The sequence below is a fragment of the Microcebus murinus genome, chromosome 3, assembly GCF_040939455.1.
Source record: "Microcebus murinus isolate Inina chromosome 3, M.murinus_Inina_mat1.0, whole genome shotgun sequence".
NCBI classification, from domain to species: Eukaryota; Metazoa; Chordata; class Mammalia; order Primates; family Cheirogaleidae; genus Microcebus; species Microcebus murinus.
The window spans coordinates 47,499,574-47,521,408 of NC_134106.1; the positions used below are offsets into that span (position 1 = coordinate 47,499,574).

The following is a 21,835-nucleotide window of genomic DNA, read 5'->3' on the forward strand; positions in this document are numbered from 1 at the left end:
GGCATCATATCTCTTCAAACACAGTGTTATGTTTAACTTGATAAAACATCCGAACAGAAAGAAGCAATCCCCAAACTCAGCATTACTCAACATGATGGTTAAGAGTCTGGGCTTTGGATTCAGAGATCTAGACTGGAAGAGCTACTCCCCTTTCATTGGTGGTTTGACCTAGGACCAGTCACAATCCATCCTTGGATGCCAATGGAAAATGGCAATAGAATGACCGCTGCATAAGGCTGCTTTAAAGAAGTAATGTAGATGAGACCTGAAAAGCACTTAGCAATATCTGGTACAAAATAACCATTTAATAAGTGGTGGTTATAATTATTATTGATGAGATTTTAGCCAAAAAAATAAAAACAAAACCAAAAAATCCCCAAGACTATAGCTCACAAATATGGACTGTTGAGATACAAAGAAAAAATACAAGAAAAGTAACTAAAGCCAGGGACTGGCCTGAACAAATCTGGCTGTCAATCACAAGTTGCCGAGTTGCCCAGTTTGAGGGACAACCAGAAATCCTTTTATTGGTATTTGAAAGACAAAATAGCCCTATGAGAGAGATGGAGTGGGCTGCTGAGTAAATATGGCATCCACGAATGGCTTAAAGTATCTCTCTTCTCCAGGACTCATAGCGACAGCTTTCATTTTCTTCTAGTTTTCCTTTTAATTCTTTTCCTCGCCTGATTTGCTCTTTCTCCCTCTATCACTAGCCCTAATCAATGCAGCAGGTCAGGTTGAAAGAATGGACAGCCTCCGAGCCACATACATTTAAACCACTTTAATGCAAATATTGATCGTGGGAGCATAGACACGGGCTGGGTTGCATTTTTTTTAAATGGCCATGCTTTTTTTCAGGGGCTGCACTACCCATGATAAAATAGATCACCATAGATCAGCATTCCACCATCTTTCTACATGCAGGAATGCAAAACCAAATGCAAAAAGTGAACCAGATTCAACGCCAAGCCTGTGAGCTTCCATAGCAGGGGAGACTATATTTGTTTAACCTCTTACACTTCTCTCCTCCTACTTCCTAGATGAACTATTTTTATGCACACAGAGATAGACTATCAGAATGGGTGTGGCACCTTATGTCACAGGAATAGTTGTGCAACAATGTCCACTATGCTAAGACACTTAATTCCTGTAAACGCAAGACTATCAAAGCATTGTATCAGAAAGCCACTGTCCGAGACATATTTAGCAACAGAGTCTAAGTCTGAGTTGAAATCCAAAAGGAGAGATCAAGGGCAGGAAGGAATTCTAAGGGCCACTTTGAAATTCGATACTAAAAAGATCTGATATTCTATCTGTAGGCATTTTTAGGCTGGACTGGAGGGGGAAAAGAAAGAAAGAAAGTAAAAGAAAACCTGTTTGTACAAAGAAAGCTTGCTTGGCCCACTGCCAAGAAAGGAGGCATCACAAACTGGGTGAAGTTTGAAAGCAACACAAACCAACCTAAAACCAAAGCAAGGAGGGGAAAAACAACTGGACTCAAAAGCCCCTGGCCAATACCAGTTGCTTCAAAGCAATACTACTACTTTCGGATGTTTTATTTATTTTTTTTTTCATAGGTCTGTGGTTATCATTGTTATCACCTATTATAACTCTAAAGCAAAATAAAAAGTAGCAACGTGCCGCTACATTTACCAAGATGGCTGTGCAGATAGAAATAAGGCCATCCCCAACCTTCCTCACCACACGAAGAAGCTTTTTAGCTGCTTCTCCAGAGATCAGCCAGACACCACATCTTTATGCAAAGGGGCAAATGTCATCATAAAGAGAGACAAGCAAGATGTGTACACCAGGTGGACAGCATGTTCACCGTGCGCTTATCAGCCTAAAAACTAGAGATACCTGGAGGTGAGGGGGAAACTGAGTGGTATGCAAAGTGGGAGGGAAGCCAGGCGGCATGAAGCCTTTGACCTTGGAAGAGCTGAGTACAAGTGAGGTGGAGGGAGGAGGAGGGAGAGCCGAATGAGGAATTCCTGGCTGTAATATATTCGGGTAAAAATGGGGCTGTCATCTTGAGCTACAAGTTAGAAAGTTATTACTTTTAATATGCCACTACCTTAGGCCTATACTGTTATGTAAAAGAAAAATAACCTTGTGTGACAGTTTAACATTGATCGATGTGCCTGCCAAATGCAAAGAGATAAATAAGCAGGTGATGAATAAACAGCACTTCAAGTAAAGACATTACGCTGCATGCATAAAACGGCGCCAGGCACCTAGGAGCTGTGGGTGGCCGAAGGTTGGCCATTTCATGCCCACTCAGTAAAGCAGACTTAATCGCTTCCAATATTTTCTGTTAAAAAGCACGCTTAATGAGCCAATTTCACAAGCCCAGAGAAACTGATTATTATCTCTGAGTTCCAGCAGAGTTGGTTGTTCTCCAAGAGCCAGTGTTTTTTTTTTTTTCCTTGACGGGATAAAAAACCTTTTTTAAAAAAGAGGGAGAGAGAGGCGTAAGAGAGAGAGAGCAAGAGAAAAAGGGAGAGAGGAAGAGAGAGAGGACCGAGCCAGCCAGAGGGCACAGAAAGCCGGCTCACAGGGGGCAGGCGGCCACTAGATGGCAGTGTTGGCCCGCAGTCAGCACCCCGGGCCAGGCTCGGACTGGACAGGCGAATCCGGCGGAAAGATGGCACGGTAAATAAAGCTTAAAGCAGCTGCCTGAAGAGTTCATCCCCTACCCTCCGCCCTCCGCAGGCCCTTTGTCCACAATTTTTCCATCCTCCAGCCGGTACAAGGCGAGGAGACAAAAGGGTCAGTCCCCAAACGACTTCCCTCCCTCTAGCAGCCCAGGGCTCTGATTTTTCTTCTATGCAGCCTTGTTTCACAAAGTCCAGGGGTCCTTTCTCCCGGCTCAGACCGACTTCTTTGCGTTTGTTTGTTTGTTCTTTTTTTTTTTTTTTTTTTTTTTTTTTTTTTAAACCCTGAGGGGCTTGCGATCCTCTGTATCCCTCTCGGGGCTAAGCATGTGGCTGCTGAAGGGGCTGACAATCCCAAGAGGATGTAGCAGTCTAGTTTTTCACCATCCACTTTAGGGCAGGTTCCTTTTTTCTTGCACACTTTTTTTTTTTTGCACTTTCAGTAAAAAGTGTAGACAAAAGGAATTTACCCCCAAAGAAAAAAATTAGGAGTAGGGAAGAGCAGCCCTTAGGAAGCCAGCTGTCCTTCAGAAAGTGTCATTATGTGTCTTCCTCCAGCTACACAGCAACATGGTGAAAGCCACAGAAACACAGGGTTATTGTCACCAACTGCAGTTATTCAATTGCCACGAGGAGAGAAGACCCAGCAACTAGACCTCAGCATATAATTAACTCAGATTTTTTTTTTAATTGAAATGAACTGTTGTTAGGTTCTAAATTGAGATGCAAGTTAATTATTTATGAATATTCATAGAAAATTTGAACAATTTCCAAACTTGGCCTTTAGTTTCTCATCAGTTAACCAAATAATTGATGTGTATTCTTTTCGTAAGATAAATTTTTCTAGATGTGCAACGGAATGATCAAATTCATCAAGATTTTTAAGATTCATTTTGAATCAAAAGGGAATGGACTTTGTAAATTAGAGCAAAAATAATTTTCATCTCTTATCTCTTGGTTACCTATAAGAGAAAGATGCAATGACACTCAGCAAAGACTGCTCACTGATGGGAAAGAAAATTGAGGTATTTGAGGAATGTTCTGAAGAAATAGATAAAATTCAACTTTCTATATTTGTGGGGGTGTGGAGGGAGGAGGAGCATGGGAGTGGAAGATGGGCATAGAAATGAAATCACAAAGCCTAAGAAGGTGCCCAGTGCCTAACAACTTATCACAGGTAACCGTGGTGATGGGGTTCAGGACATGCTACCCCCAAATATGGCACCCAGACATTTGAAAATACAGCAGAAACAGGAAGGTCATTCTCACCTTCCCCTCACCCTTCTCCCTTAAAATAGGTCATAAAACCTACAAAGGTCACTCATTGACCTCCTCCCCGGAAGCAGATCTTAAGACCCTCAATTCAAAAGCACCTTCCTTACACCTGGAAGAAAGGCACATTTTTATCTCTGAGGACAAGCACACAAAGAAGAATTTAAGCAAACAGGCCTTCTAAGTTCCTCCTGGCTTACTACCATTAGGTCATACTCCCTTTCTCCAATCACACTTCTTCACTCTTCATCAAAACTAAGCATAAATATATCCAAGTTTGCCTGTTTCCATGGTTATTCATTTCTTTATGAAAGTTCCCAAGTCACAAAAAACTTAAACAAATTTGCATGATTGTCTCTTGTTAATCAGTCTTTTGTTACAGAGGTCTTAGCTGCAAAAAGACTTTTTTCCCCTATTGTCATTCAATTACTCAGAACAGAAGGCCCCTAGATGTCCCCAGGTTTCACTGCAATGTTCTAGTTCCTACTTCTTCTCCCTCACCAAGTGGCCCAGCCCAGCTCCACATTTAAACTTCTTCCCTGCCGCAGCCACAGAGCCGGCTACCCAGCCTGAAGAGCTCCTCTGTGCTGAAGCAGTAACCCATAGCCACGTGGATTTTCAATTGACTACCTACAGCACTCTGTCCCAATGTTAGAGTCGGGATACCCACAGCGTTACCGGACAGAGAGACAGAGTCACCGAGGATGCAATCACACAAGAGGAGGTTTATTTTCTGGCTAGCCAGGGTCCAAGCCCCAGAGCACCAACGCAGTGGCCACTCTCGCAGGCAAGGACCCCGAACGGAACAATGGCATGCCTTTTATCCCCATGGTGCACAAGCTGCGCACAAGCTGATCACAGCATGGATCATGAGTTGACCTTTAAAATGATTGGTTGCCCAATATTGCCTTTTGAAATAAGGCGGGTTGGTTGCCCTCTATTGCCTGATGGGCCAGTTGCCCGTGCTTCAATGACCTCATCCCATAATTCCCCATACCGCAGTGTAGCAAGCAAGCAATGACCAGAAGCAAAAGTTTGCAGTTAGCTCATTGCCCCACCCAAGTAAATTCCCGACAATTGGAAAAATTCCTGACAATTGGAAAAATTCCTCTGCCCTTCCTCTGCCCTACAAATTCCTCTGCCCTACAAATTCCTCTGCCCTTCCTCTGCCCTACAACTAAAGTGCAACCAGTGTTCATTAGGGCTTCTCAAAAGAAATGTGAAAATCAAGAACACAACTGGATATCTCAGTTTGTTCTGCCATTAAAAACAAAATGCAGCAAAACAAAACACAAAGATTGAAAGGAATGTGTGATAATCTGCATCAGAAATCTGTCATTTCAGTGATGTAATTAACTGACAAAAATCCCATCCCATTACATGCCATGCCAGGTACTGTGTGGGCACTGTAGACAGAGAGCAAAGGTTCATGTGTTGCCCAAGAGGAGCTCACTGGCTAGTGGTGCCAACCCAGCGACAGAACAGAGAAGCACGTGGTGCCCAGAAGCTGGCCCCTCACCCAGATCCTGGGGTCCTGAAGGCTGTTTCAGTTGGGAGTGGATTGGGAGAGGGTAACTTCGTTTCCTAGGGCTGCCTTTAAAAATTGTCACACACTGATTAGCTTAAAATAACAGAAATGTATTACTTCCTGGTTCTGAAGGCTAGAAGTCTGAAATCAAAGTGTTGGCAGGGTTGGTTCTTTCTCTAGGCTCTGAGGGAGAATTCATCCCCTAACCCTCTCCTAGCTTCAGGTGGTTGCTGGCAATCACTGGCATCCTTTGACTTGTAGATACTTCACTGCAGTCTCTGCCTCTGTCTTCACATGGCTTTCTCCCCTGTGTGACTGGGTCTCTGTGTGTCCTTTCCTTTTCTGCTAAGGTACCCATGATACTGGATTTAGGCCCCATCCTACCCCAGTATGATTTCATCTTAACTAACTACATCTGCGAAGTGTCCATCAACAGATGAATGGGTAAAGAAATTGTGACATATACTCTCACACAATGGAATATTATACAGCCTTAAAAAGGAGATGCTGCCATTTGCAACAAAATGGATGAACCTGGATGACATTATGCTAAGTGAAATAATCCAGATATAGAAAGACAAACACTGTATGATCTCATCTATATGTGGAATTTTTTAAAAATACGTTAAATACATAGAAACAGAGAGTAGATTATAATAGATGGTTACCAGGGGCAAGGAAGGAGAGGAAATTGGAACAAGTTGCAGTTACGTAGGATGAATAAGTCTAGAGATCCAATGTATGGCATGAAGATTAAGATTAAAATTGCACTGTGTACTGAGAACTTGCTAAGAGTGGATTTTAGGTGCTCTTATCACACAGATACATAAAAGAAACTATGTGAAGTGATAGATATGTTAATTTGCTTGACTACAGTAATCATTCCACTATGTAAATCAAAATATTATGTTGTGTGCTCACTTCGGCAGCACATATACTGAAATTGGAACCATACAGAGCTGATTAGCATGGCCCCTGAAATTAAAAAATATATATATTATGTTGTACACCTTAAACATATACAAGTTTAAATCAAACATATTTCCTAATGAGGCACCATTCTGTGGTTTGTGATGAACATGAATTTTTGAGACACATAATTCATCTCAGTTTAGAGGACATTTCATGCAAGGATGCAGACGACATAGAATATCCTAAGAATTTCAGGTAGTTCCTCACAGTTACAGGGTAAGATGCAAGGGAAATGTGGAGAAAGAGTTGAAAAGGGAAGCTGAAATAGATCAAAAAGGATCTCACGTGAGATATTAAAGACTTTGGATTTTGCACTGAAAATAAATGGGTTAAGCAGGCAAATATTAAAAACACCACCACTACTCTGGTAGGAGTATAGATATTTGGAAAAAAGTAAAATGAGAAACAAGGATACCAGTCAGAGTGTTGTTGCAGTAATGCAAGCAAGATAAGACTCTATAATATCTCAGTGCCTATGAGGATGAAAGGAGGAAATACATTTGAATTTCTAAATATATATATATATATATGTATATCATTGACAGAATTTTAAGTGGGTAGGATTAACAAAATGTTTTTGAGTAGTGAACGTGTCAAAAGCTGACAAGAGTTCTGAAGCTGACCCAGAATTCTGGCCTGAGCAATGAGCTTGGTCATCATGTCATTAAGAAAATCAGACATAGTTGTAAAAAAAAAAAAAAAATCATACTTAAACACATCAGAAATTGACTCACTTGTATGTATGTGTGTGTGTGTGTATAACTGGTCTATAATTTTGTGTGTCTGTAACAGAAGCTGGGACAGAAATATAGTTTTGGAGGGAGAGCCCGCAAGGGTAAGCAGAGCCTCCCTCAGAGGTCAGAGGAAATGTAGAGGACAGGGAGAAAGTCGGAAGGAAAAAGGAACGGAGCTCAGTGCCAAACACTGAGAAGTCACAACAGGACTGAGCGATTCAAAATGGAGGGCATGGAATGGAGGATCTTCAGACCATGGGGAAGGTCTGTCTCTCCTGACTCTTGGCTGTAAAGGGAAAGCAGAGACAGGGCAGGTGGTGTGGGGAATGTTGGGACAATAGAGAAGCATCTTATTAAAGAATGGGGTGATGTTTTACTCTATGCAAAATAAAAGTATTTTTATGTTCGGATATAAAAAGCCTATATGGAGGAGGAAAAGGACGAAGTGGTAGGATAAAGAAGGAATAATCAAGAGTGTAAGAAAAGAAGGATCTGGAACAAGAGTTGGGCACTTCTACCTCCAAAATAAGCCAGACCAAAGTTATCTCTCAGAGTTGCTGAGAGGATAACATGAGATGATGATGTACAACCACTATGACAATCAATTAAGGATGATGCAAATGTAGAATTACTATATTAAAATAATGGTGTTTTCAGCAATGGGTGTTAGATGTGTGTTTTTCTTTTTATTAAGTTGGCATAGTCTACAGAAACTAGAATGGCAAATACATTCTTTCCTGTTCGTGCCGATTGCAGCCATTCTGAGGCTCAGCATATCCAAAAGTGATCCCGGGCAGAAAGATTTTCATTTGTACCTTTGGTGTGCTTCAATATTCTTCATTTCTCCAGCATGAAAATCATGGCATATGATGCCATAATTGCATTTTCCAAACCCCATCACAGATTTATGTTCTCTAGAATTTTATCAGAAATATTAAGCTTTCACAAACCCATCAAGCGGTACAGTGTGTAGACATTCCTCTGTCTCTGTGGCATATTAGTGGATTCCTACTCAGTCCTCTCATTGAAAACACCAATAAATAATTAATAACTAAGGTGAAGGCTTCACCCTTTTCTAAGATCTCTAAACAGTGAAGACATAGCCACAGACAGCAACTTGACCCACTAAAGAGATTATGAAGAGGGAGAGAAAGAGCAGTATATCCACTCTAGATAGAACACTTCATTAAAAACAATCCTTAATAAATATTAAAACAAAAGTACTTCTTTCTCATTTACCAGCAACCCACTCACCTTTTACTCATTGGTATGTTCAATGACCAGTGTGTGTGCAGTACTTACAGCTACTCATGTTCTTTCTTAAGTGGTTAGAAAGATGATCATAGAACAAAGTCCTCGATGGCAATAAATGGAACATCACACACACTTAATACATGCCAGAAAGGAGTGTGACATTAAATAAAACAAGACCAAAATTCTATTTAATTCAGAGAATAAGAATTGAAGCACCAAGCTAAGCAGCATCTTTTTCCTTTGTGTATAAAATCTGTATGCTGATAATTAATAAACACATGTGAAGAGTTTATATCAAAATACCAAAGGAAGGCTAATACGATGCACGTGATTCTTATTAATGCTAGAATAGTTGAAACTCCTGTTTCATCACAGTTCAAAACATTTTTAGGCCAGGCACGGTGGCTCACACCTGTAATCCTAGCACTCTGGGAGGCTGCAGCGGGAGGATAGCTCAAGGTCAGAAGTTAGAAACCAGCCTGAGCAAGAGCAAGACCCCCGTCTCCACTAAAAATAGAAAGAAATTAATGGGCTAACTAAAAATATATAGAAAAAATTACCCAGGCATGGTGGCACATGTCTGTAGTCCCAGTTACGTGGGAGACTGAGGCAGAAAGATTGCTTGGACCCAGGAGTGTGAGGTTGCTGTGAGGTAGGCTGACACCATGGCACCCTAGCCAGGGTAACAGAGTGAGACTCTGTCTCTAATAAAATAAAATAAAAACATTTTTAAACATATTCAAACTAGTTTGAATAAATTCCCTGCTTTTGCTATAAATTCAAAAAGAAGTTATTTCTTAGATCTAGGATTTAAACTAGGATGGAGACCAAAACACCAAGGTAAATAGGATTTCCAAAAGTGCCAATATAGTATAGGACAGATAGCTACAGCTATAATTATCCATTATTATTACACATTCTATATATAAGTATAGAAAAATTCACTCTCTTCTGTATTTGGAAAACTCTAATAACAGACATAATTAGAGAAAAGGAAAGTAACTTAAGGATGGCCACAGAATGCATAATTTCCAAAACTGGAAAACAAATGATAGATTTACCACTTGAATTTTTCAAATGGAGACTTCTACTTGAAATTTTGAATTACGAGAAATTTCTCTGTAATATTAAGAATTACTTGTGATTTTTTAATCCATAAAATGAGCAAATGCTGTTTTCACCACTTCTATATAATTTTCAGAATAAAGATAATTGGTCAAGAGATTACTTATATTGGGATAAAGATTATATTTAAAGAGAAGCCTATGTTAAGGATCATGCTAATCCAAATAATATCTTGCGTAATACATTTTGGAAACAAAACTAACAGGACTGCAGGTATGCTATCATTCTCTGCTATGTGAATACTGTAAATTTTTGTCTCTGAGCAAGTTGGTATAAACTGCCAATATTTCCATTTCAAAATAGTCTGATTACAACACCTTTTTAATAAGATTAAATATATATGTATAATATGCAAGATATGCATGTGTGTGTGTCCCCCACAAGGGGTAGGGAGGGAAGGCTATGACTTTTTTCCCTCCAAATAGCTTACTTTGTGCCTATGTTTTTATTTCTTGTTCTTTTTCAATTCACCAATGAATAACCACTAGGTTCATTAAAAGTGTGGAAGGGCCCAGTGCACCAATAACTAATCTGGGCTGAACTGAACATTACATCTATATCCATGCAAAATGTTTAAAAGTCCATCTTACTTGAAAAGATTAAAAGATTTATTCTGAGACTGTTTACCAAGTTGATAACCTGACACATAATAGGTGCTTAACAAAAAGCTTATGGAGCAAGGAAATAAATGTTCCAACAGGAAAAAGTCACCTCCCTAATTAAAACGCTCACCTGTTAAGGTTGAATCCTTGTTTCTGGACCTTTCCTTTGACAGCTAATTAACCCTGCTTAATAGTTAGTGGATTCCACTCTATACTTTACTACATGTTCCTTAATAAATATTCCTTGAAGTAAAGAACAAAAAACAACTAGTTGGCAAGAGTGACCTATACGGTATCACAGGGTCTGTGGCATTCAGTTAGGATAAAAATAGGGGTAGATCCTTGGCCACTCCAGATGCCATCTCATGTGCTCCACCTTGCTAAAAGATGCACCTACCAGGGAGATTAAAAAGGAAAGGGTTGTCATCACATTATTTATCAGGCAATGCAGCAGAGTTAGATATTTCTTACCACTTCATTTTTTTTCCTAAATAAAAGAATTTTTAAATTTCAAACTTTAGTGACTTTTATGAGCATATTTTAGAAACTGGGTGACAAATATCAAAAGAATAGATTGTATGTTATTTAACTTTCATAACATGGTAATGCCAAAATGCACAGCAATATATTTTGACCCTGAGGAAATAAACACCCAAGCAAAAGGGTCAGATTTCTACACAGTGCCAGGGGGTCTAAGGCAGGCCAGAGTGCCTTTGGCTGGATCCTCAGTGTTAGCAGTTACATGTGGCTGAACTTTGTCTCCATTTCCTCACCTATCAAGCAGACACCTAAGTAAACCTCAAAGGCTATATTGAGAATTGCAAGGGTAATACATGTAGCTTAATCCTGATATTTGATAAATGTTAGACTCCTTCTCTTTGATCCTCTTATAAAAAAAATACTGTAGACTTCACTGCCTTCTTAAACAAGATACAAATAACCAAATTAATTTTCCTTGGCTTCTTCTACCTAAGTTATGTAATACATTATTTTATAATGTATAACCATCAAATAGTATGTGCTTTGTTCACAAGCTAAAAACTTACTCTTATAGACTACATAAGATTTTTTATTTTCATCATTTATGAAGCTTTCTAAACTATATTTGTTCATTCCCTCATTTTTAATGATATTAAAAATATAACAAAATGTATGCACATTGTAGAAATTTGAAAAATACCAAAAAAAGCACAAAGAAGAAAATTAAAACCATCGATAATCTTCTGAGAGATAATTACTACTAATTTAAGGATCTTTATTTCCATTCTATGCTTTGTAACCTTTTTATATTTGTTAATATTTTATGAACATTTTGAATACCTGAATATTTTTAAATATTCTATCTAATATATAAATATCATTTTAATGGCTACATATTATTTTATTTCATAGATATACCATAAATTTAATCCAAGCCATATTGTCAAACATTTGGGGTTACTGTTTCATTTTGTTTTTGTTTTTTTTTTCAGAATATTATGGGTGTACAAAGGTTTTAGTTACATAAATTGTTTTTGTACCATTTGAGTCAAAGTTATAAGTGTGCCCATCACCAAGACAGTGTGTATTGTAACCATTAAGTATGAATTTACCTGTCCCCTCCTCCCCACTGCTTGGTTTCCACTGAGTTTTACTACCATATGTGCACAGGAGTGTTGATCAATTCAGTATGCCCATCCCCCCAGATAGTGTGCATTGTACCCATTAGGTGTTGATTTACCCATTGCTGTTATTTTTAAGCAATATTGATATAATAAAATACCATGTACCTGTGCTCCAGCTGCAACAATTATCAAGGCAACTTGGTCTTGTTGCATCTCTACCCTTAGCCATTCCTCATACCACTCTCACATTATTTTGAAGCAAATCCACTCATTATTTCACCTGTACATATTTCACTGTGTACCTTTAAAAGAACTCTTTTTAACATAATGGCAATACCATTATCACACCTCAAAATATTTTCATTCTTTCATAGCATCAAATATTCCAGCAGTGTTAAAAATCCTTCATCTCCTCCTTCCTTCCCCCCCCCCCCGCTCCTCCTTTCTCTAGAATGTTAAAATCAACATCCAAATAAAGCTAATATATTGCAAGTAGTTAATAAGTTTTTCTCCATCTTTATTTTACCCCTTGAGATTATTTTGTTGGGAAAACAAAATAAAATAGAAAATAGGTCAATGAATCTATAGCATTTCCCATATTCTGGATTTTGCTATTGCATCTATCCACTGTATTTCCTAGAAAAAGACTCTTAGATCTAGAATCCTGTTCAGATTTAGGTTCCATATTTTGGCAACATTATTTCATAGGTAGTATAGTATACCGCCCTCAAGTGGCACATAAAATTGGATTGTCTGTTTTTTCTGATGTTAGCAGTCATCAATGAGCAATGCCTAGATCCTTTAATGTATCTGCATTATACAATGGTGATATACCGTTTTTCCCCAAAAATAAGACCTACCCATGAAATAAGCCCTAGCAGCATTTCTAAGCATTTGCGCAATATAAGCCCTACCCCAAAAAAAGACCTAGTGATGGGAGTGGCTACGCAGCATATCTGCACAACCCATGCATTTTGTCGCAGAGCAGCAAAGACGACAAGCAGCCCTTCTCATCTGCCCCATTGTGACAGCTACTATCCCAGAGATGACCAGAAAGGTGCAGCAGCCCCACCAACAAAGTCCGCTCCCCCTGTCAGTTCCCGGTCATCCTGTGCGTGCTGCAAGCTGAGGCCTTGAGGGGAAAATAACACATCCCCTGAAAATAAGCCCTAGTGTGTCTTCTTGAGGAAAAATAAATATAAGACCATGTCTTATTTTCGGCGAAACACAGTAACAGTTTTGCTACTATAAATAAATTTTAATAGCTAAAATCTTACAGCTAAGTATTTGGGCACATCTACATGCTTATATTTATTTTTAGGAAAAACTTCTACAAATTTAATATCTGAATCAAAGTAAATGAACATTTGGAAATTTACATTACATGTTACCCGACTGCCCTCTAGGAAAGATATTAACTTGCATCTCAGTGTTGAACATTATTATTGTTTTAAAATTTTTTAAAATTCGTTAGCTGAGAATGAGAAATTCATTGTGGTAGACTTTGCAGCACTTTGTTTCCCAATAGGATTAAGCATACTTCCCTTAAATTTAAATTTGTATTTATTCTTTTGTGAATTGTCACCTTTGTTCTGAGGTCATTTTTCTGTTGTCTTTTTTTATTTTTCCTGGTTTCTCTAGAACATTTAATTAAATCTTCTGGAAACTTGCTCTCTAATGAGTGAACTCTACTATAATATACAAAGACACTATATACCTGTAACATCCTCTATGCTATGTTTGCCCAGCCTAACATGTTATCCAAGGTTATGTTTAAAAATGTCAAAGCAGGTATCTGCAAAACATGCTGAACATCATTGTCATATTGTTTTAGGAATAGTTTAATTCACTACCATGTGGAACTAAAGTAACAAGCCTGGTTTACCATTATGCTCAGCAAATAATCTTCATTCTAAGTTTGTTTTCCTCTTATAATATAGACATTAAGCCCATTAATTTTCCAGTGCCATTATGCTTAAGAAACATAGAACATTATACTAAATACTGTGGCCATAAAAAAAAAAATCTTCATACTCCCATATAAAAATTATAGTTCATTTATCTCCTGGCTTTGCAAATATTCTTTTCTCCACAAAGAAAAAGAAGCAATCAGTATTTTTATTGTGATGTACTTAAAAGGTAATAAGGAAGCTATCACGGTTGAATCACTATAGATATAGAGGTTGACTATTGTCATTTAAGAATCCTGTACCTAAACATGCCATGCACCTTAACATAGGTTCTAATGCTAGAATAAATAGAGAAGCAGTCGTGCACATTCAGTCCAATTTTCTGAATACATTTCTCTAAAAAGGGTAGTTACAAATAATTAAAGTCTAGGACTGACACATTAGACCTTATATCTTAAGCCCAATAATAAAAATTTAAAAAATAATAATACTTAATAAAAGAGGTAGAATGTTAAATCTACATAGGTAGTGAAAACAGGCCAGGCGTAGTGGCTCACACTTGTGATCCTAGCACTTTGGGAGGCCAAGATGGAGGGATCACTTGAGGTCAGGAGTTCAAGACCAACCTGAACAAGAGGGAGACCCTGTCTCTACGAAATATAGAAAAAACCAAGCACAGTGGTACATGACTGTAGTCCTAGCTACTTGGGAGGCTAAGGCATAAGGATTCCTTAAGTCTGGGAGTTTGAAGGAGTTTGAGGCTGCAGTAAACTATGATCACACCACTGCACTCTAGCCGGGGTGACAGAATGAGACCTTGTCTCAAAAAACAAAACAAAACAAAACAAAAAATCCTATATATGTAGGGAAAACATAATATTTAGAATTGACTCAAATAGCTAAAAGGTAAAATTAGATCTTTGCCACATCAGTATTCAGATTTGTGCATTAGGACCATGCAAATATAACAGAACTAGTGCACAAGTCATTTAGTTACAAGTGGTGGCTAAACTCAATGGTTTTCCAATTTCAAATATACATAATGTATAATGGAGATAATACAGAGTCTTAATAAAGAATGGAAAAGGAAAGAAAGGAGGGGAAAATGGAGGGAAAGGACAAAGAAGAGGGAAGAAAACTTGCTGAGAAAACATTTTTTGTTTTAGAGAAAAGCATCTTCCAATTATAATTAAGTAATCACAGGCTTGTTTCACTATAATAAACCTATAACTGTCTTTTCAGTTAAACTCCAGACAAGTTCACATTGGATTTTTAATTTTCCTGTAGTACTTAAAACTCAAATATTTCATATTAATTTTTTTTTTTGAGATAGGGTCTCATTCTGCTGCCCCAACTAGTAGAGTGTAGTAGCGTCATCATAGCTCACCACAACCTCAAATGCCTGAGCTCAAGCAATCTTCCTGCCTCAGCCTCCTGAGTAGCCTTGTGACTACAGGCACAGACCACCATGCCGAGTTAATTTTTCTATTTTCTGTAGAGATGAGGTCTTGTTCTTGCTCAGGCTGGTCTTGAACTCCTGCCCTCAAGTGATCTGCCCACCTTGGTCTCCCAGAGGGCTAGGATTACAGGCCTAACCCACCGCACTTAGCCTAATTTTCCTAATAGATTATAAGTTAACACAATTAAAAATGTAATCAACTTTCTAAATTATTTCAAAAGTGAAAGCACAAAGTTCTCAACTTCTTAGAAATACAAAATCTTCCTCCAGGGTGGTCATTTTATTTCATGTGCTATAAATGGAGTGAAGAAGGCCTAATTTGGTCTTTGTTTAAACTTGGACACTATTTAAACTTTCTAAACTTTGCAATAGAGGGCATACCAACAAGGCCCAGGTCATAGAAATTAAATAATGCTTGTTAATACTTTCACGCTGTGACTGACATAGATGTGCTCAGTGGACATTAGTTATCGCTGCCATCTTTTTTTTTTTTTTTTTTAGGACAGAGTCTCGCTTTGTTGCCCAGGCTAGAGTGAGTGCCCTGGTGTCAGCCTAGCTCACAGCAACCTCAAACTCCTGGGCTCAAGCAATCCTCCTGCCTCAGCCTCTCAAGTAGCTGGGACTACAGGCATGCGCCACCATGCCCGGCTATTTTTTTCTATATGTATGTATTAGTCAGCCAATTAATTTCTTTCTATTTATAGTAGAGACGGAGTCTTGCTCTTGCTTAGGCTGGTTTCTAACTCCTGACCTCAAGCAATCCGCCCGCCTCAGCCTCCCAGAGTGCTAGGATTAGAGGTGTGAGCCACTAATCCGGGCCAGGCCAGTATGCCACCTTGATGATGATGATGATCGTAATACCATCAGAAGTGTCTGGGAATTTGTACATCAAAAGAGTTTCCTGTAAAAATACTTGACCTATAAAAAAATTCTGTTCCTCTGGAAAGGATGCCATATAATACAGTAGATCTGTATTAAAATAAATCTGTTCAGGGAGGGCCAGTGAAATCAGTGATTCTCAATGAGGGGACAATTGTCAATGTCTGGAGACATTTGTGTTTGTCAAAAAGTTGAGGTGGGGGTGCTGGGAAAGCAACTGGCATCTTGTAGCTAGAGACCAGGGATGCTGCCAAACATTTTACAATGTACCATACAGTCCTTCCCAGCCCAGCAAAGAATTACTGGGCCCAAATGTTGATAGTGCTGAGACTCAGAGACCCTGCAGTGGCATCGACATAGTCTTAATAAACATATGTACAAAAAAATATTCAGCCCTTCACCGAAACAAATAATTCTGAATATCTCTAATGTATTTTTCTAATTTGTATTTCGCTGCAATTGTATTCAGACCTATTGTCTTAAAAAGCTTAGTTTTATAATCATAGTTGTATTGCCCACTAACATCATGTGCTTAAATATCCATGAAGTTATCCTTCCTTTCTTGTGTAATCTAGTAGCTTATTTATAACTTTTGGGGAAATTCTTAGGAGGTACTAGCAATTTCTTACACTTGATATTTTAGTGTCTGGAATGTATATTTTTATCTTAATGATTTCACTAGGAGAAAAAGTACACCATGAATACACGTTAGCCATATGGAAAAGACAATGAGCTTTAGTAATTAAAACTGAAAAGGTAAAGAACTATGCAGTAATTAGAACACTGATTAATCAGCTGATAATTTTATCTTGATTAATGCTGCTGGTTTCTCTTCTTATTGACCTAGGAAAAGTAGGTTTAGACCAATTAAATATAAATTATTCTCCTCTTTTTACATTCTGGGCAGCTTCCAGCATTCTAAGTCATACTACATTTAAGACGTACCATTGAAATGCTTTTACTAAATTGGGCAGTTCAACAAAAGATAGAATTAGGTTTATGTTCCAAATATACTGATGCTTTTATCTAAGGCTAAATTATACAGAGCTGGTTTATTTCAATATTATCTAGGGAATATTAAAATTAGTATAAATTGCTATTTATAAAAATCCTCTGATAACACTCAGTTTTAAGAAAAGCAATTAGATGTCTCCTGTATTTTACTAACATGGGAAATAAGAATGACTGAACTTAAGAAATATAACTAGTATGACATGTAGGGTCCATTTTATCCTCATTCCATAGCTGAGGTCTGAGTCCCAGAAGGGTTAAAAAAACATAATGCAGGACTGCTTGCAATTGAACTTCAGATTCTGACTCCACTGTCCTGGCTCTGATTTTTGGTTGTTTGGATTCTAGATTTCAGCAATATAAATATCATATAAGAAGAGAGAGTAACTTACCCATTTTATAGGTAAATGTATGTTCAATAAGCATATCGTCATGACGACTGGGGACTTAAACGACTGCTGTAGTTCTTGATAATGCTTTGCTGCATGTAAGTATGTAAAATACAACTAGGTGCCTGGAGAGATTTCAGAGTCACTGTTGATAGGAAGACTGATACGGAAAGTGCTTCCCCCATTAAATGCTTAGGTGTGAGATGATTTTAAAAGTGATTTCTTGGAGTTTCCCCTAAATAAAAAGGCCATCTACTCAATAAGTTATTCAATACATTTAGCCTCTTGCCAACCCCTGTTCAAGTTGCTGTATTTGATACTAATGGTCATTCACTCGTTTGACAATTTGTTCTAAATGAATTAACGGCAATGAGTACAACTGTCCTCATGAAGCTTGCAGTCTAATTACATGAAATAAAAACTAAAACTAATGGCATGGTAGGAAAAAAAAAAAAACCCTAGGGACATTTTATTTCCAAGTTCTTTTTAGAAGTTAAGAGGGTTAATGTTTGACCTGAACTATTATTTAAACAGAATTTCAACTTCAACATTTATTGAAAATGTTATTGACTATCGTAGTTACATCTAACATGTGTATAGCAGTTGGTAATTAACAAAGTACTTATTTTGTCCCTAGCAAACTAATCCCTGTGAGTTAGGTCAAATGGTTGTCCCTGTTTTACAGAGGAGAAAACCGTGGCTCAAAAAAAATTAAGCTACTTGCCTGAAAATATTGAATAAGTAGAAAAGCTAGGACTGAAAATGTATGCTGAGGTGGAAAAATCCAGGAAATAAAATACTAACTATAAATACACACACAGGATTATACAATAAAGAACCATGTAAACAAATCTCATTTATTCTACAAATATTTACTCTGTCTACTAGGTGGGCCACATGGAGATGTGGCCCTTTATCTGGGCCTTCATGATTGAGTAAACATTCAAATAAATACAGAAAGAGAACATAAGGCGGCAAAGCACAATTACAGCACTGCAAACCAAGACAAGGTGTGAAGCCATGAAAGCATCTGGTACATTTAGGGAATTATGACTGTTGAGGGTAACTGAAGCATAGGGTCAGTGAGGAAGATGTGTTAAATGACAGTCAGGACTATACACTGAAGGATCTATGGGCACTATGCAATGAATACGTACTTAATTTCATTGGCTATGTCGAACCATTAAAGGTTTTAAATGGGAGATGTGAATTTTGTGTGATATGATTAATACTGTAGGAAATTAACACTGTCAGCAGAATGAAGGAGGGATTGGCAAGGTAAAAGCTCTTCAATTTGCTTATCTCCTCCAAGCCTCATGGTGTGTGTGTGTGAAGAACAGATAATAAGTCCATATGGCTGAATGGGAGAGAAATGGGAAGACAAACACAGGAAGGAGAGACTGGAAAGGTAGATTAGGTCAAGACTCTGTAAGACCTTGATTGCTAATAGTTTAATTTTGATTTTGTAGGCAGGCTTTAGAGCACTTCAGATCATATATGTTACTTGCCCATTTGTATTTCCCTCCATACTTAGCTTTGGATCATTGGCTTGCACGTGTGGTAGACAAACAGTAAATTTTTTTTATTAATTTATGCATGGGACTAAATCTAATCAAAACCAACAAAGACACAGGGATTTCTATCCAAACATAATATGTGCATTTCTGAAAAAAAGAACAACCCTCGTGTTCTACAAAATCAGACAAGAAAAATAAAAATTGATTTTAAGAGAAAATTTTTAAGACTTTTAGGGAAAAAAATGTTGGGGCACTAAAATTATAACCCATGAAACTTATAACTAGTGCCCACAGTGACGATAAATTAATTCAAGTTTTTAAAATATTAACACAGTTTAAAAGACATGTTAAATGCCTCATAAGTAAAGATTTACAGGACTTCAGTTTTAAATAACAATGAGTGAAAGTAGCTTGAGGGAAGAGGTTGTAAGGAAAGGTTGAGGCTGCTGAGGTATATGAAAAAAACAAAATGCACTTGGGGAAAATTGCTCCATTAGTTCATTTAAGACAGAGCACATAGTTATACTAAACCAGAGGAAGAACTTGCAGCCAATAGGCTATTTCTCTATGTCTTGCAGGCTTTGCTGGCTTAGGTTTGAGTCTAAATGTTGTTACTTACTGATACAAAATATTAATTGCATATGAGTCCATGTGATTTCCATCATAGACAGGTTATCATTCCCATCATTACAAGTTGTATAAGAGAAAATTAATATTATAGAACAGCACACTTAGAACAGGATAGACATCTGGAATCATTGAAAGCAGCTTCTAACACCAACTAAGCAGATTTTTTTTCTTTGTTAATATAAATATACATTGAAGAATATTTATAACATGTGAGTGAAAAACAATAAAATAGCCACACAGTTGCCATCCAGCTTAAAAATAACATTATTCCTATTTTTGAAGCCAACGCCCTGTTCACATCCCTGTCAATACCCCACACTCACAGGTAACCACCATCCTGAATTTAGTCCATATCATGCCCTTACCTTGTTTATAGTTTATCCTAATATTAACATATTGTTTGATTTTGCATGTTATGTTTTGTTTTATAAATGAAATTATGTTGGACATAATCCCAATGCCCTGGTTTGTTCATTCAATATTGTGCTTTTTCCATTTAATCATGATGATGTATGTAGTTGTAGCAAGTCCATTTGCACTACTGTATGACACTACATTTCATGAATATATCAAAATTCATTTATCCATCCTGATGACAATGGGCATTTGGGATATTTTTCACTGTTCTTGCTATTCTAAACAAGAGATTTATGCATATTCTTTTTCATGTCTCCAGGTACTATATACAGCATTTCTCGTGGATAAATATTGCTGGATTGTAGGGAATATGCATGTTTCACTTTATAACATAATACAAATTATGTGGTTCTAAAGTGGTTCTATTTTCAATTCCAAATACATTATATGAGAGTACCTATTTCTCCACATTTCTACCAATACAAGATATTGTAGACTTTGCTACTAATCTGGTAACTGTAAATGCTATCTTCATTGAAATTATAATTTGTATTTTCATGACTGCTAATGAACTCAAACCTCTTTCGTCTGCTTACTAATTATGCACCTTTTAATGTAAAATGCAAAGTCTATCTTTCCTCTGGCATTGTCTTCTATATATAAATCTGTATAATATTTTTGTATATCATGGATTCTAATTCTTTGTCAATGTGAATATATGTTTTTAATATATTCTTCCCATTTGTAGTGTATTTTCACTTTATGATATCTACTGAAGTAATTTATAATTTTTGTGAAGTCAAGTTTGCCTTTGTAGTCTGCTAATTCTGTTTTTATTAAGAAATTTTTCTTAGATCAAAGACATAAATATATTCTCCTATAGTGCCCTCCAAAATCTTAGAAAATTTACATTGGAGTAAGTTATTGAAACATAGAACTAATTTTTGTATAGGATGTGACATAAGGAGTGAGATAAGGTAGGATTTTCCCCCCGTATTGATAAGGAATTGTCTCAGCACACCTTAGTGCAGTTAATACTTTCCCTCACTGACCTGTAATGCAAGCGCTAGCTTAAAGAAAGCAAAGATCTGTTTCTGGACTCTCTTCTGTTCCACAGCCTATTTGTCTCAATCTGTACAAACATAAATCTTAATTGCTGTAACTTCATAATAAGAAGTAATATCAGGTACAACATGTCCTCCAATCTTGTTCTTCCTCTGCAGAAGGGTCTTGGCTCTTCTTGCCCATTGTATTTCCATACACATTTTAAAATCATATTATCCATGTCTATACCAGGAAAAGAAAGTTTTCAATATTTCACCATTAAATATTATGCTACTATTTTTTATAGAAAACCTTTATCTGCCTAAGAAATATTTTTCTACCTGCCTTGCTAAAAAAAAAAAAAAAAAAAAAAAAAAAAAATTATCATTCCTCAGTTATATTAAGTAATTTTTCTAGATTTTTAAGTTGATCCTGTTATTTTCTCATGCTGTACCACTTTAAATTCCTATCAAGAAAATCTGGCCAGGCATGATGGCTCACTCCAGTAATCCTAACACTCTGGGAGGCCAAGGTAGGAAGATCCTTTGAGTTCAGGAGTTCAAGGCCAGCCTAAGCAAGAGTGAGACCCTGTCTCTACACAAAGTAAAAAAATTAGCCAGGTATGGTGGCATGTGCCTGTAGTCACCAGCTACTTGGGAGGCTGAGGCAGGAGGATCGCTTAAGCCCAGGAGTTTGAGGTTGCTGTGAGCTATGATGATGCCACTGCATTCTACGCAGCGCAACAAAGTGAGACTGTCTCAAAAAAAAAAGAAAGAAAGAAAAGAAAAAGAAAAAAACCCATTTGGCTTTAATGCAATGTTTATATATTGCTAGATTCATTCTGCTAATACTTTAAATTTTTTAATGTAAATTCATGGTGAAATTGGTTTATAA

The 21,835-nt window shown here is 37.3% G+C and overlaps 1 pseudogene; it reads left to right on the forward strand.

Annotated features, from left to right (window-relative positions):
- The first annotated feature begins 6,367 nt into the window (after positions 1–6,367).
- On the forward strand, positions 6,368–6,461 carry LOC142870324 (uncharacterized; annotated as a pseudogene).
- Positions 6,462–21,835: the final 15,374 nt, after the last annotated feature.